The 14,710-nt window shown below is 39.8% G+C and overlaps 2 long non-coding RNA genes across 2 annotated transcripts; both read left to right on the top strand.

Moving 5' to 3' along the window:
* The first annotated feature begins 5,701 nt into the window (after nucleotides 1-5,701).
* LOC130986196 (uncharacterized) lies at nucleotides 5,702-8,881 on the top strand. The gene is made up of 2 exons (XR_009089211.1): nucleotides 5,702-6,017; nucleotides 8,656-8,881. It is a non-coding gene; the product is annotated as an uncharacterized LOC130986196 (long non-coding RNA).
* A 2,685-nt stretch (nucleotides 8,882-11,566) lies between these two features.
* Nucleotides 11,567-12,509, top strand: LOC130986197 (uncharacterized). Its single transcript, XR_009089212.1, has 2 exons — nucleotides 11,567-11,724; nucleotides 11,784-12,509. It is a non-coding gene; the product is annotated as an uncharacterized LOC130986197 (long non-coding RNA).
* Nucleotides 12,510-14,710: the final 2,201 nt, after the last annotated feature.

Genomic DNA, 14,710 nt, shown 5'->3' on the forward strand with positions numbered 1-14,710 from the left:
CAATAAGATAGGGAACCTTAAGATAAGTTTAATTGTCATAATGAACTTATGTTTTGTTATGTATAGTATGTTCATGGCCCTTCAAGTTCGGGACGATGTTTCTCGTGTGACTGGGAGGTGATGATGTTGGACCTGGCCAGTCCACATGATCCAAATCTCAGTAGACGTCTTTTGGGTTGAAAACCCATGTGTTTCAACTTTCGGTTGAAAAGCCAGATGGGTTCTTACTCGAGGTCATTTTGTTCGACCTAGTAATTAATCATTTCATACCCTCTGGTCATTCTTTTGATTCTCTTGAACAATTTCTACAACACCTTGCTTTGGTGTTGTGTTGAGTTTGAGCCTTGCAACTCGTGAGTTGTCATAATAGATTCCCTTGTTTGATAAGACCAAGAAGTGTTAGTCTACCGATGTAGTATACTACCCAAATTATGGCTTCGTATAATTGTGTCTCATTGTAAGTAGTTGAGATTATTAGTCTTTGTCCTATAAATGATATCAACCACTCATTATGATAGAAATTCAGAGTCCAAGCTAAGACCGTAATATAGTGTTCGAGTATGAGGACTTAAGTTAATTAGTCTATGATAGTTTTAAGATAGATTCATAAGAAAGTATTATGCATGTGATAGGTAACAAGAAATGGGTTGATGACCATTTTGGTCTTTGGAAAATAGGATACTCCGTAGATGAGCCCTAGGAATGAGGTAGGAGTAATGAACCGCCGCAAAAGGACGAGGGAACTTATTCTCAAGTAAATCTCATGTATATAAATTGGAATTAGGAATCCAATTGATATGAGGAGAGACCCGAATCTATTCTAGATCGGAAAGTTAAAGTACTAAGGAATAAGTCGATACCTTTAGTAATAGTTCTTTGAAAGCACCATGACCAAGAAGAGGCGACGTGAGAACTCGAGTTTAGCATGAATGAGAAGTACCCAGAATTATTTTCTGTGGTACAAATTTCGTGACGAAATTTCTTTTAAAGTGGATAGTATGTCATACCCGACTTTTAATCCCTGATTAAGGGCTTAATTATTAATAATTAGGATTCGGCATCCATTTATAATAAAAACTGGTTTGATTTATCTGATGTGATTTAATCATTATATATGTGTTTTAATGTGCTTAGTTAAAGGAAAATTTTTATAAATGTGGTGCATAAGTTTTAATTGGTGAGTTAAGTGTATTTATATGAGCCACCTGAATTTTAAATTATGCATGAAGTCATGAATTTTATCTAAATTTGATAGTACATGTAACACTCCGTACTTTTCCCTATGTTGTGAGATAGTGTCTTAACACTATTGAGAGTACTGAGATGTCAGAGAGATTGATTGTCCTATTAAGAAAATAGGAATAATGAGTTGGAAATAGAGTCGAGAAAGAAAGAGTAAAAAAAAAAAAAAAAAAAAAAAAAAAAAAAAAAATCGGTCGGAGAGACGTCTAGTTTGTCTGTGTTTGCCGACTGCTTTGACGTGATATTATGTGAAATTACGTGACTGATTGATTATGTGAGTTTTGTTACGTATGTCATTGTGAGCAAGTTATTATGATTTTTATTTGAGGATATTAGCACTTGAAATTTTAATTAAGTTTCTAAAGCAAGTGCAGTTTATTTTTACCGAGAAATCAAAAGATGCTGGTTAATGAAAATATTTCCAAGCATATATTTTGTTTTAAAATTATTTTTCCTATGAGAGGAATATTATAATTGAGTGAGTGCACTAATATTAGTGCTATAATTATTTTATGTGGTCACATGAATAATTATGTATTGGTATTTTATTAATGAGTACATTTCCATAGTTATTGTGATTTATTTTTAATCACCCTTCTCACACTATTACTTTAATTTCCCTACCATGTGACTAAATACCACAATTTACCAAGTGTAGAGATTATTGAGAGAGTGTAGAGATTAGAGAGATCAAGGCATTAATTGCCAATATTTCCTTAAGATTACAAAATCCTCTTTAAAGATCACAATATCATTTACAATCTTGCAAAATCCTCTCTCACTCCTCACTCATCATTTTCGACCAACACCTCTCTCCCTCTTTCTCTCACTTTCCTCCATTTTCCTCCACTGAAGAGACCTTCGAAGCTTCCAAAAAAAAAAAAAAAAAAAAAAAAAAAATTAAATTTACAAAACACCTCAATCCACTCTAAAATCTTCCATAAACACATCCTAGCTACTTATATTCAAGAGAATCATTGAAGAAAGGCTTCCAAGCTAGAGTGAGAAAATATGAGTTTTGGTGAGAAACTTGGGTAAGTGATTCTTATTTTATAGATCTAGATTGTATGATGTTATATGCGAGTATATGATCATGATTGAGCAAGAAAATCACCCAACTTATTTCTATGAAATTTTCGAAAATTAGGGGCTTGAAACCCTACGAAATTTTGTTGTTTGTTTTCTTGAATTGGCTTGAGTTATATGATGATTGATGATTATTGAGTTAATATATATGAATATCTTGATGATTAGCCATGAGATATAGATTTTTCTATTAGGTTAGTTTACCTAAAATTGGGATGTTGAGATCCTATGGATCAATTGATGTATTGATGATGAATTTGAGTTTATGAGATGATCTAGATGATTAATGATGGATGAGATTGAAGCTTGAGGTTGAGAGGTGAAATATGAAAAGTGTTAGTTTGAAGAAGAAGATGACATACATGTGTATCTATATGTGATCTTGCTTTATGATGTTGATTTGTGCTAATTGGTAACCTAGGATGTTAGATCTATGATTTGATCAATAGGTTATACATGATTAGTGATATTTTCAAAAGAGTTTAGTTTAATAAAAATTAGAACTTTTTGCCTATGTGTTATTTAAGTTATTTTGGCTTAAGATATATGTATTTGAGCATGATATTAGTGTATAATTATGTTTGAGTAAGTCTTTTGTTGGCTAAGAAAATTTTTGACTTAGTTTAGTTTATATGAGTTTTGAGTTTTCATATTTTGAGAAGTCGATGATTGATAAAATGAGGTTTAATTGCTTTATGACCATTATGTGAAAGTTTGTCATGTTTTATTAAGAGTTTTATGATGATACATGAAGTTTCATTAGAGTTTAGTACATGATAAAAGGGAATCAATATGTGTATAATGATTTATATGATGAATGAGATCATGTTTGAATAATTGAGTAATTTTGTGCATGAAAATGAAAAGAGAATTTTAATGATGCGTTCATTGAAACGTTTTACTAGAGATTTGAGGTTATGATGTAAGAAGAGAGTCAAGATTTGAGTATGATGAGCATTATAGTGTGCTTGAATGTTTGTGAGTGTTATATGTGTTTAAAATGAGCTTTGATGAGTTTCCTTGAAGGAATGTTGAGTTGAGTATTTTAAGAGTTTGAGATGAGATTGTGGTAAATTTCGTAGGCCTACTGACCTACTGTGATCGACGGTTTTTCAATGTTAAAAAGCTTTGAAAATTTTATACCAAGTCTCTGCATGAGTATTGAGAACATCGGTAAAATTTCAAATGATTTGGACTTCGTTTACTATTTTTATAAAATACAAAACCAAAACTGCACATTACTACCGAGAGTTTCAGAGAGCAGGGGAAAGAGTCATTCATTTCAGTAGCTTCCTGTGTGATCTAGCTTTCCAACATTTTATGGTATTAACCTTATTGTGTTAGCTAGATATCCACAAAATTTGAGCTCAGTTTGACAACATTTACTATTTTTCAAAAATCCAAGTTTTCGATTGCTCAAAACTGCCGAATATGGTAGACTGTAGTAAAACAGTCATATCTCCTACAATACTTCGAGTTTTTGACTCTACTTTTTTTTTTATGAAAATAGACTCGAAGACCTTTCTTTTGGTATGAGTCTCGAGTCCAAGAGGTGTCGGAGTAAGAACAGGTTGGATTTTGAAGTTGAGTCAGTGTAAAAACAGAGCATGTTTTGATAATGTTTGATTGTGTTTTCTTATGTGCATTATGTGATTGTGTTGTCTATGTGTTGAATGAGATTAGACGAGCCTTATATGAGAGATAAATCGAGACTTAGTACCATGATTTTCTTGAAACTTATCCTTGAACTTAAGGATTTGAGATGAGTGGAGAGTTTATATAGAGATGAGTAAAGAGATAGAATATGAGATAGAGCATGAGTTAAGGCTTTATAAGTATGGATTTTAAAAGGATTAAAATGTTTTAAATCAATTCCTTTTTAATGGAGTTTAAAATGCTTATTTAAGTCATTTATAAATGAATAATGAGAAATGCGTAAAGAAGTTCGTAAATGAATCGCGGCATGAGATTTTCAATTTCCCTAGTAAACTAAGGAGATATTATGAAGGAACAAGCAATGAACGAGACTCTCACCACCGAGTCACTACAACAATCAGAGAAGGAAAAAGTTTACGCACAAACAAGATATGTACACCACCTCAAGATGGAGGTAAAGAAAAAGGAAATGGAAGGAAAGCACTAGAACTAAACTTAAGGTATAACCCAACCCCAAGGCTAGTAGGCTCAAGCTAAGAGAGTGAATGCTTTGACTAAAGTGCCAGAAGCTACAGCAAGAATAAAGTTGGAACGCCACCACAATGGAAACTTAGAAAACCACATTAAATAATCATTTGAAAATGAGAAAATGAGTTTACATGGCAGAAGGAGTGCCATTAATCTTTAAGTGAAAGTTACCAAGATAATGAGAAAAGTTTGATGTTAGAATTTCCTAGTCAAATCTGAGAAGGTGACTTAGGACAAAGGAAACAATTAAGGTAGTTCACCACTTTACTAAGATGAAATGGGTGAAAGAATGTTGTTAGGTCCTGAACTGGTCCAACAGATGATTGAGAAAGTTGACCACATCAAACAAAGAATCAAAGAAACTCAAGATAGACAAAAGTCTTACGCCGATAAACGCCGATCGGAATTAGAATTTAATGTTGGGGATCGAGTTTTCCTCAAAGTCTCTCCCTCAAAGGGAGTTATACGTTTTGGAAAGAGGAGCAAGTTACGACCCCGTTATATAGGACCTTTTGAGATCCTAGATAAGTTAGGCCTTTGTAGCCTATAAGTTGGCTCTGCCACCAAGCATTGTGGATGTATACAATACGTATAGCACCTCGCAATTAAGAAAGCATGTGATTAAGCAAGATAAAGTAGTCCTAGCCAGGACCTAAGTTGTGATGAGAAATCAGTCCAGATACTTGATCGCAAGATTCAAGTTTTACGAGGCAATAATATTGTTCTTGTCATGTAGTGGAACCATCACAGGATGGAAAAGGCCACAAAAGAGATGAATGAAACGAATGACTAGTATCACAAGATAGAACACCAGATATGCAATTTCGAGGACGAAATTTTAATAAGGAGGGAGGAATGTAACACCCCGCTTTTTCCTAGCTAAATTTAGAGTAATTTTGAACTTAGAAGTCGGGAGGATTCACGCCGGATATAAAGAAAATGAATTTATTTTTAATTCCAACAAAAATAATTTACAAAAACATTTGTAAATTTAGTTATTGAATTTATGTGCGTCGCATATTTATTTAAAGCATTTTCACGAGCTTTTAGTCAACAAACCCTGAAGAATTATTACAGTTTTTATAGTACAACCCGGAAGATTTTTTTTATTTTATTTTATTTTATTCCACTACTCCCACCTACTCTCCACCTTTCCTCCCACTTTCCCTTCCACTACTCACACCACCAACTTCCACTGCACCTTTCCTTCCACTTATTCCATCAACCACCGACTCCCTCACAATTTTATATCACCTTCCCTTTACACCACTATACCAACTAAAACATTTTATATCAGCTAAGGGAAGCTTTAACTCTGTTTCAAACAAATCACCACAATTTATTCTCACAAGAAAAACGCAGATGGAGGGCCTTATTCACCAAATTCCCTCTTTCAAGAACAGAACTTGAACTTACAAAGTTTTTGTTGCTGCATGCTTTCACACCACAAGAAGCTTGGTTTTAAAGGACTCTCCCTCAACAGATCAACAAATCAGTATCACAAGGTTTTCTCCACACTGAATAGATCCTAGACCTTGCCTTAAATATTTATTTTCGCAACAATTGTTTTAGAACTCAAGGCCTTTCCCCAAAATTTCAACTTCACCGAGCATCAGATAGAAATGCATACATATACATATATTTAGTGCATCTTTTCGATCATAAACATACTTTACTATGAAAATAGATATGTATACATAATCTGTGCATATACATCAATGAAAGCATGATTTGTTTTAAAAATGAAAAGAAGAGTAGAAAAAAAAAAAGTCTTGAAGCTTTAACTTTCTCTGTTCGAACTTGTTGTGTTGAGTCGGGAGGTGGACGGAGGCACGGCACGGCAGCGGCGCTGCTGTCGCCCGGCCACGGTGAGAGAGAGGGAGCTAGGGCTCGGGCGCCGCTCTTCGCGGTGGGATGTCGGGCCTGTTTCAGCCGAGAGAAGAGTGAAGCCGAGGGTGCATGTCTTCTGTTGGCTGGGTCAGAACTTGTCGGCGGCGGTCTGGCAGCCGCTGTTCGTCGGAGGGAGATGAGGGAGGCTGGGTTTGGCGGCGGTGGTGCCGCTGCTGCCCAGCCAAGGACGGGCAGAGAGGGAGTTTCAGAGGGTGAGCGGCGACGGCGGGGCGAAGCTACTGCCGTCGGCTGCCGAGTCAAGTCGGGGAAGAGAGCGGCTTCCGCTACTCGTTGGCGGAAGTGAGAGAGAGAGGAGGCCGCTGCACGGCGGCTCTGCCCGCTGATGTCGGGCCGAGGACGGAGAGAGAGAGGGTGAGAAGGGGCGGCGACCAGCTACTGGTCGTGGCAGCCGGAGTTCAGCGGAGGAAGGCAGAGCTCGGCGGCCATGGCTGCTACTGCTCGGCCACGGACGTTTGAGGGAGAGAAGAAGAAACGGGCGGCTGTTACCAGCCGAATAGAGAGAGATCAGATGGAGATGGGGCGATTTCCGGCAGCTGTTGTCGCCGGAGAAGCCGCGCCGCTTGTTGTGTGGGTGTGAGTATGTGTCTGCGCGTGAAATAGAGAGAGAGAGACGAAATGGGGGAGAGGGGGCGCAGCTAGGGAGGAAGGAGAAGAAGGGTGGAGTGATGGGCTAGGGCTTGAGGTTGGGCCTGATGGGCCGATTTTTAATTAAATTGACTTGGGCCGATTTTAATGGAGTGTTGGGCTTAGGTTTGGGTTGAATCAGTTGGGCTTTTGTTTTAATCTCTTTGGGCCGATTTTTATGAGTGATGGGCTTCGATTTTTAAATAGATTTGGGCTGCGATTTTAAAAAAAAGCTTGGGCCGATTTTTAATTTTATTTAGCTGGGCCCGATTTATTTTATTCAGTCTGGGCCATTCATATTTTATTGAGTTGGGCCTCATCTTTTAAATTTATATGGGCTATTATTTATTTAAGCATGAGCTCTATTTCATCTATTTAAATGGCTTCCCTATTTTATTTAATTAGACTATTAATTAGTTTGATTAATTATTTTTAAAGACTTTGGATTGCCTTCAATTAATTAAATTAGGCTTTCTTATTTTTTAATTAATTGAACTATTAATTAGTTTGATTAATTATTTTTAAAGACTTTGGATTGCCTTCAATTAATTAAATTAGGCTTTCTTATTTTTTAATTAATTGAACTATTATTAGTTTGATTAATTTATTTAAAGGATAATTTTTATAATAATATTAAATTATTATTAAGTGCATATTTTAAGTAATTACTTATCATATGCTAAGCATGACATGACATTTCATTTGCATCATGAAATAAAAAAGTATTTATGATTTAATTGGTTTTATTTATAATTCCAATTATTAAAGAAAGATGAGTAAGAATATTGTTGGTGTTCTTAACTCAAGAGAAATGTTTTTAATTATTTATTCATTAAATTTTGAAAACCCGGCTAAGTGAATCATAGAATATTAAGCACTACACCATGACTTAAGATTAGAATTTAAGGAGACCTATTGAGAATAGATTTCTTGTAGGCTTTGAGCATCATGAGGATTAGCACTGCTATTCCGATTCAGAGATAACGTTAAACGACAGGCATTGCCTATACAGGTGGGCATTACTTTTACTATACGTATATAGAGATCCCCTGCGTGTCGTAGGCCTCTTATACGAATATATGCATGAGATGATTTTAACTGTTAATTTCAGTTTATTATTATGCCCAAATGATAAATGACTCTTATGAAATAAAAATGAAATGTTTATGAAATGAAATGAAATGTTTATGAAATGATTGACTGCCAAAAATGTTTATGTTTTTATATGTATCCTATCTGTGTTGGTTCGCCAACTTTAAAGGAAATCCAATTGGGATCCTATGCTAGACAAAGGTCGCTAGCTAGGGTTAACGTGTACACTTATGGAGACCGCGAGTCGCTTGCGACCGGTCTTGGCGTCCGTGGTAAGGAGGCCTCCTTCCCGGCGCGTGACAGAAAGGAACAGATATGGATCATATGAAGGAAAATGATCGGCCGATCGACTTTATGAAAATGAAAGAAATATTTTAGTAAGCGCAGGTCATTTAAGAAAACCCCTGTGTGTTACTGTTATGGCAGTTCAATTTATATATGTATGCATGTTGTATTTTCGGCTATGCCCACTGAGTATTTTTATACTCAGCCCTGCATGTATTTCTAAATGTGCAGGTTGAGCAGTTGATGGAATGGAATGATGTTGAGCGGGTGTTCCTTTGACATTTCAAGAAATGTAACCTTGAGTATACATCTTCATATGTATATCTCACACGTTTTCCGCTGCAAAACACTTTGATTAGGATAACTTTATGTTATGAAATTGTGACACGTGTTATTGGGTAACCCACCTTAATCAGTTCTCATTTATGTGTATGTTTTATAAGTATCCAAATAATCATATATGATCCTAGCATTTTATCTATGAGTGACATTTCCATATGCTTTAATGTTAAGTAATTGTCCATTTCCATTTCTTATTGTTCACCCCAAGTCATAACCCCTGTTAACCCGTCATTGGGATAGTGGGCTGTGACAACTCCCCCCCTGGTCTGGTTGAACCGGGTATTCTTCGTGTTCAGCCAGTCAAGTATTGTTAAAGCCAGCGCTGTGCTGTTTTCCTTAATCCCTGCAAATCATGAAGACATAAGAGTTTTAATACTGTAAGAAAGCAAAGATAAGCATTTTCCCCTTGACTTTGGAATTGTAGTTCCAAGTTAGATTTCCTTCTTGTTTGTTGAATGTTGACAAAGATAAATAATTTCCATTTCTTTGGGCGCATAAGAAGACCAGCGCTGAGAATACCCCATATTGAATACTTTGCATAGATAAGCAATATAAATGCTTTGTGTTGGATGACCCAGAAGACCGCTGCAAGAATACCCGAATAACATAGGAAGACCCGTGTCGAAGTTGAGAAATATGATACTTTGATCATGTGAGAAAACCCGTCATAAATATTTGTCGAGTCTGAACAATATACCCTGTTGTTGAGCGCGTAAAAAATCCAGCGCGTGAGAAGACCAATAGATAACATTGGCACGCCCAAGAGGCGGCTTACTTCTCGCTGAGCAGTGATTAGAATAGATCAAAACAACCCATAAAGCAGAGGCGCAAAATAGTGTAGCCCGTAGAGTAGAACAGAGAGATACCCCAGCCCGATCAGAACAGAGAAATGCCTAGCCCGGTCAGAGCAGAGAAATACCTATCAGATCAGAGAAATTCCCATCAGAGCAGCTCGGTCAGAGCAGAGAAATACCTAGCCCGGTCAGAGCAGAGAAACACCTATCAGATCAGAGAAATTCCCATCAGAGCAGCTCGGTCAGAGCAGAGAAATACCCCAGCCCGGTCAGAGCAGAGAAGTACCCCAGCCCGATCAGAGCAGAGAAATGCACTTTCAGAGCAGAGAATTGTCCCTCAGAGCAGCCCGAACAGAGCAGAGAAATCTCCTTTCAGAGCAGCCCGGACAGAGCAGAGAAACACCCCAGCCCGATCAGAGCAGAGAAATGTCCTTCGAGAGCAGCCCGGACAGAGCAGAGAAATGCCCTTTCAGAGCAGCCCGGACAGAGCAGAGAAATCCCCTTTCAGAGCAGAGAAATGCCCCTCAGAGCATTGAAATCCCAGCAGAGGATTGAAATTATGTCAGAGCATTGAAGTCACGGCGGAGCATTGAACTCACGGCAGAGTATTGAAATCATGCCAGAGCATTGAAATCCCGACAGAGGATTGAAATCCCGGAAGAGCATTGAAATCCCGACAGAGGATTGAGATCCCGGTAGAGCATTGAAATTACGGACGGCGGCAGAGCTTTGGGATCACGGACGGTGGCTGAGCATTGGGATCACGGACGGTGGCTGAGCATTGGGATCACGGACGGTGGCTGAGCATTGGGATCACGGACGGTGGTTGAGCATTGGGATCACTGCAGAGCAGTGAAATCATGGTAGGGCAGTGAAATCACGGCAAAGCAGTGAAATCACGGTAGAGCAGTGAAATCACGGCAAAGCAGTGAAATCACGGTAGAGCAGTGAAATCACGACAGAGCAGTGAAATCACGGCGGAGCATTCCTCAGCTGCTTCCCTCATTTGCTGCTTCCCATCCAAGCTTGACACTCTGCGCGGAGCATGGAAGACCCGGGGGGTGCAACCAACTTTCGCGGCTTACGATTAAATAGTAACCCTCTGCGCGGAGCATGGAGGACCCGGGGGGTGCAACCAACTTTCGCGGCTTACGATTAAATAGTAACCCTCTGCGCGGAGCATGGAGGACCCGGGGGGTGCAACCAACTTTCGCGGCTTACGATTAAATAGTAACCCTCTGCGCGGAGCATGGAAGGCCCGGATGGCACGACCAACTTTCGCGGCTTACGATTAAATAGTAACCCTCTGCGCGGAGCATGGAAGGCCCGGATGGCACGACCAACTTTCGCGGCTTACGATTAAATAGTAACCCTCTGCGCGGAGCATGGAAGGCCCGGATGGCACGACCAACTTTCGCGGCTTACGATTAAATAGTAACCCTCTGCGCGGAGCATGGAAGGCCCGGATGGCACGACCAACTTTCGCGGCTTACGATTAAATAGTAACCCTCTGCGCGGAGCATGGAAGGCCCGGATGGCACGACCAACTTTCGCGGCTTACGATTAAACGATGATTTCTGCGCGGAGCATGGAGGGCCCGGGTGGCGCAACCAACTTTCGCGGCTTACGAGTAAACGGTGATATCTGCGCGGAGCATGGAGGGCCCGGGTGGCGCAACCAACTTTCGCGGCTTACGACTACACGATGATTTCTGCGCGGAGCATGGAGGGCCCGGGTGGCGCAACCAACTTTCGCGGCTTACGAGTAAACGGTGATATCTGCGCGGAGCATGGAGGGCCCGGGTGGCGCAACCAACTTTCGCGGCTTATGACTACACGATGATTTCTGCGCGGAGCATGGAGGGCCCGGGTGGCGCAACCAACTTTCGCGGCTTACGAGTGCTTCCCTCTGTTCTGGTGGAGCATGATCCCTCTGTTTTTCCCTTGACTTGCTGAGAAGCAATTTTTGAATTTGAAAATTGGGGACTACGGGTATACACCCTACTCCCCCCTCTGGTGACATGTGCAATACTCTGTTATGAACATGTTAAGTGTGTGTGTGTTTGGTGCTCATGCTTGTGATGATTGTGAGAGAGTTAGCATAACTACAGTTCCCAAGTAACATAATTCAAGTTGCATTTCAAGCCCTAGCACATATGCAGAAGGTGTGCAGCCTCGTGTACTTAGTCAATTCATAATCCAGCCCTAGGCACATATGCAAAAGGTGTGCAGCTTCCAAGACATAATTATTATTGCATAAATCCCAGCACAGATCATATAAGTCATGGTTTTGCCCAAGTAAAGAAGTAGAATATTTCCCAAATCCCTATCATACTTACATGTTCCCATAAAAATATCCTGAAGACATAATTTTGCCTAGTAATAAAGCATAATACTCCCCCATCATGCTCACATGCTTCCACGAGATAAAGTTCAGCGAAGTACCTGAGTTACCACTTACAAGTGGATTAGCTTTTCGTGTTATGGTGATTACCATACTTGTTCAAGTTTTTTCCCAAAGCTGTTTATCATGTGCTGTAAGAACTCTTGAACGAGAATATTAGTAAAATATGAGAGCCCCTTGAGACAGGGCTGCAAAGAGAATTCGAACCCTAGATTATATAATCCATTGCCACAACTTGATTCCCATATTCATATACCGATGAATTCATTCAAATTTTTAAATCCCATCAAAGATCATATAAACCATGATTTTGCCCAATTGATAAAATATCACACATCCCAATCATGCTCCTCCCATTGATAGAGGTCAGCGAAATACCTGAATTACCACTTACTAGTGGGTTACCCTGTTTTACATTATGGTATTTACCATAATTGTTCAAATCATTCCCCAAATTTGTTTATCCTGTGCTACAAAAATTCTTAAGCACATATATATTAGTAAAATATGAGAGCCCTTAGAGATAGGGCTGTAAACCTGTAAATATCCATGAATCTATTAATACGCAGAGTTAGCATAATACAAAGAATTGTATTAAATGTCTTATGCAGAGCTGAAAATATTCGCCCAGAGCATCCCGGTCAGAGCCGTCCGAGCACCCGTCAGAGCACCTGTCACCCGTCAGAGCAGAGGAATACCCGTCACCCATCAGAGAAGAGGAATGCCCGTCACCCGTCATCCGTCAGAGCAGAGGAATCCCCGTCACCCGTCAGGGCAGAGAAATTATCAGCACAAAATTAACAGCACAAAATTAGTCCCGCAATTAGAGCATAATAGCAGCAAAATCATAACAATATTAATCCCCCACAATAGCAGTAATAATTACTCGCGATCATGATAAATTTATATGATATGGTGCTAATCCTCCTCTCACCATGAGATGGGCTCAAAATATCTAAGCATCACAAGTCAAGAGTGTGTAACAGAGCATAAACATCGTTTATATCTCCCATATAATAAGCAAAACACCAGCACAGTTTTAAGAGCACAATTCTTCCACGAATCGATAATTGAAAAGAATAAATAGAAGATGACTATATACCACTTTGCTTTGAAAGCATCAAAAGCATTAGGGAACTTTAGGGCTTGACACCCTTATCAATTTAGTTGACCGAAATCAATATCATGCCATGATACAAGTATTTTAACAGCATAACCTTAATTGCTGTAAAAAAAATAATCTAGTTTCTTTTCTCGACTAATCCCCACAGCCGCAATCTCAAGCAAATCACACCAAGCAAATCAAATTCAGAATTATCATGATAAATACATCTATTTCGCACACATTACACAGTAAGGCAAATCAAGATTGTAGAGTAGAGTAAATTTGGACTTAGCTTTTAGAAAGGAGGGGCACTGCCCCGTTTCCGTCGAGCTAGAAAGCGAGCGGCGAACCTCGCCGATTTCATGACCCAGCATCGATGGCAGCCCTTGCTAATTTTCATCGAAGTACAGCTCCATTTTTGGAACCTAGGCCGACGGCACGACCGCGCATCGAACCAGAGGCGCAGTGACACCGCGTTCGCCGGTCTTCCAGTTGCGGCGGCAGCTGATTTGGCGTAGAAGGGGTTGGATGTGGCGACCTGCAGCCGGCGGTTGATGTGGAGTGTGATTTCAGAATTGCAATTGGGGCTTTTCGGCCTGGCTCTGGTGAGCTCGATGATAGAGGGCTTTGGTTTTGGAATCTGATTTTCTAATTTTGTGATTTCCGATTGGAGATGGAATTGCTCTTTGGAATTGGGGCTTTTAGATTGAAGAATGAGTGATTTGAGATGATGGCTACGAGATTTGTTGGAATTTTTGGGAGATTATATGAGGTCGACGAAAATTTTGGGAGATTTGGGGATCGAGAAATCGGTGAAAGATTGGGCTCGATTTTGAGCGGACTCTCCTAGATCTGAAAGATTGGGGAAGAACATCCCCCCATTTGTTGAGAATAATGTAGATCGATGATGGGGCTGCGAAAGTCGGATTTCATGGTTGAACGGCGGCGTCGCCGGAAAACTAAGAGGAACAAGACGGGAAGAAACGAGCTGGATTTTTTTTTCTTGATGAACAGTGATCACGCCTCCATGAACAGTAACCCCTAGATGAACAGTGAGTCTGAATTTTTATTCGGTGAACAGTGATCTCTCCATGAACAGTGAATCTGATTTTATTTTTTTGTAAGCTCGTCGGAACTCACGACGTAGCTCTGATCCGTTCCCACAGACGGCGCCAGTTGGTGTTTACGAAACCAACACCTAAAACTATAGAGAGAAACCGCGAATTATACCTAGTCTGATGACTTGAAGAAGATGAAGTAAAAATGATCGGAAACCTTGCCCCAAAGAGAAAATAGCAGTTGTATTTGAAAATATGAGATAGCGTAAGTCACAGTACACGAGCTCGGGCCCTATTTATAGGTTTACAATCGGAGGGGTAAAATAGTAAAAACATCTGCGGTGCATGCGTCTTTCATGATGGAAGGGTACGCTGGTAATTTCGATAATATGCGGGAGACCTTCCCGCGCGTTTGTTGGCTCTTCTGATGGAAATGTCTTTTCTGGCGAAGGCGTCTTCTCTGGTGATGTTGACATCTCTGATGGAGGTAACTCTTCTGATAAACACGTATTCTCTGGCGGTAATGACTTCTCTGGCATGAAGGACTCCTCTGACGTGGATGACTTCTCTGGTGTAGAGGACTT

The sequence above is a fragment of the Salvia miltiorrhiza genome, chromosome 5 (genome assembly GCF_028751815.1).
Source record: "Salvia miltiorrhiza cultivar Shanhuang (shh) chromosome 5, IMPLAD_Smil_shh, whole genome shotgun sequence".
Taxonomy (NCBI): Eukaryota; Viridiplantae; Streptophyta; class Magnoliopsida; order Lamiales; family Lamiaceae; genus Salvia; species Salvia miltiorrhiza.